Source organism: Nematolebias whitei, chromosome 12 (assembly GCF_014905685.2).
Source record: "Nematolebias whitei isolate Nwh7 chromosome 12, NemWhi1, whole genome shotgun sequence".
NCBI classification, from domain to species: domain Eukaryota; kingdom Metazoa; phylum Chordata; class Actinopteri; order Cyprinodontiformes; family Rivulidae; genus Nematolebias; species Nematolebias whitei.
The window spans coordinates 15,681,702-15,684,273 of NC_056509.1; the positions used below are offsets into that span (position 1 = coordinate 15,681,702).

Below are 2,572 nucleotides of genomic sequence, written 5' to 3' on the forward strand. Positions count from 1 at the left end.
GGGGGACACCCTGGACAGGTCTACAGTCCATCACAGGGACACATAGAGACAAACAACCATTCACTCTCTCACTCACACCTAGGGACAATTTAGAGTAACCAATCAGCCTAACATGCATGTTTTTGGTTTGTGGGAGGAAATTGGAGTACCAGGAGAAAACCCATGCATGCACAAAGAGAACATGCAAACTCCACCCAGAAAGGCCCCTGGACTGGGATTTGAACCGGCAACCTTCTCACTGAGAGGCAGCAGCTCTACCAGTTGCGCCACCGTGCTGCCCAGAGAAAATCATAAAACTGAAGACAAACAAATACTATAATGCTGTGACCCCCATACACTTGAAATCATACCTGATATTCTTGTTCACTGTTTTCAATCCTTCTGAGGATCCGGCATCTCTTCTCCGGTGGTTTATTGTAGTCCAGACACAAAGTAGGATGCAGGTTTTCCTCCGTCGGCCGTTTGTCAACAATGAGCTCACATACAGAGTTTTGGGTGGTCTCTTAAAGTTCACATTTTTCAGACACACTCATCTAAATTCCTCATCTGTAGGTAAGAGATGGAAAATATACAGCTTTTCACTGGAACAGTCTTTTCGTTTTGGGTCTGTGTTCAAAATTTTGTTATTGTAGCCACTGATTTAGTTTGGTCTAATTGTTCATGCAGCCATGAACAAAACATGTACCTGAACTCAGCACAGCTATTTTACTAAACTTTACGTTTGTTAAATAAATGTAAACAAAACACAAACAGAGTTTTATCTGCTAAACTGAATACAAATTACTTTCAAATAAACCGCGGTCGTGCTTCACTACCGTGGTTAACCAATGCTTACTGCTACTTCCTGTTGGACAGGAAGTTGTACCCATAATCATTTATACAGTAGTTGTACAGTACAGTAGTCATATTCCCCCAGGAATAAGGTGGAATGCAAATGCTTCTTCCAGGATCTATGGCCTTAATGTCATTGGTGCCTATCATGGCAGCAACTAGATGGCCTGTTAATGACCACCAGCTGTTATGTAGGCCGTTATAGCTTGGCTGTCCCAGGAGACTCCTGAAAAAACTGACAGGTACAGGGTAGCCAGAATGAAGCTTTTCTGATTGTAAATGCAAAAATTTGGACATGGAAGGAATTCAGAGACCACGGAAAAGGACTTTCATTTGGCTTCAAGAAGATTTTGATAAATCATTCACTGACTCAGAAAGGAAAAGTTTGCCTCGTCCTACACTGTGCTTGGTTTGTGTGGGTCTGCTACCCTAGACTGGGAATATTGTCAGCAAAAGTTCCCCAGGTTCAAGGAATCAGGGCTAGATGAGATTTGTTTAGAGATGCTGAATGCTTTGGGCGTTTTTTAATTTTTTTTTATCATGGATAACACATATATTTGATGTCACATGGAGGACTGGAATAACATCTGCAGAGTTGCAGACCTAGGTGGTGGTCCCCATTTTTAAAAAGGGGGTCCAGAAATGTGTTCCAGTTATCACTAGATTCCTTTTTGTAGCCTCCCTGGGAACATTCACTTCAGGATATTGGATGGAGGCTCTGGCTAATTGTCAAACCTCAGATTCAGGAGAAGTACAGTAATGTAGCATTTATTCTGGTGTGGCACAGTGGACCAGATCTTCACCCCTGCAGACTTGCTAAGGGAGGTCATGCAAGTTTGACTCTCCATCCTACATATGTTTTGTGGATCTAAATAAGGTTTATGACCATTTTCCCTAAGGCATTATTCTGTTGGGGGTGTTTTTATTTATTTATTAACATTTATTTAACCAGGCAACTCCCACTGAGATCACAGATCTCTTTTGCAAGGGTAGCCTGAAGGTAACCTAACATGCTTGGCAGTTTTTTGTTTTTATTTATTTTTTGACAGTTGGTTGAAACCAGAGTACTCAAAGACTCTTGGAAACATGAAGAGAAAATGCATACTCCACACAGAAAGACCCCAGGTCAAAACCAGGACTTGAACTCGACCTTCTTGCTGTGTGGTGACAGTGCTAACCAGTAACATGTCATGCAGGAGTATGGAGTAATTGGGTGGCTTTTATAGTCAGTCCAATTCCTATGTGCAATACTTGTGTATACATTATCTACTGTACTCTACTCTCCATACTCTACTGTATACAAAACTGAGCATGTTCTTAGTGATTTTCTTTTCTGTCTTTTGTCTTTGATTTTGTTTTAGCTTTTCATGGACAGGATTTCAAGGTGCATCATAGAGTGGAGGGTGTGGTTTGGCAACGTCATGGTCTTGTGCCTGCTTTTTGCAGATGATGTGGTTCTGTTGCAACTTCAGGCCATGAACTTCATCTTGCAGAGGTGCTTTGCAGCCAAATATGAAGCTTTGTTCAGTTGAAGAGAAGAAATAAATGAATTGAAAGGCAAAGCATTCAATTTGCTGTTCAGTCTATGGTCAAACCTTTACCTATAATATACCTATTTTTGACTTTACCTATAGTCATTTTGTATGGGTTGTGCTTTGAAACTTTTAGCTAGCATTTTCATATAAAATTACTTTCACTTTCAATTCATTTATTTCTTCTCTTCAACTGAACAAAGCTTCAT

At 40.6% G+C, this 2,572-nt stretch overlaps 1 protein-coding gene across 1 annotated transcript in view; it reads left to right on the forward strand.

Moving 5' to 3' along the window:
- LOC119418037 (gamma-aminobutyric acid receptor subunit rho-2-like) overlaps positions 1 to 2,572 on the forward strand; it is a 95,465-nt gene that overhangs the window by 11,348 nt on the left and 81,545 nt on the right. The window lies entirely within an intron of this gene.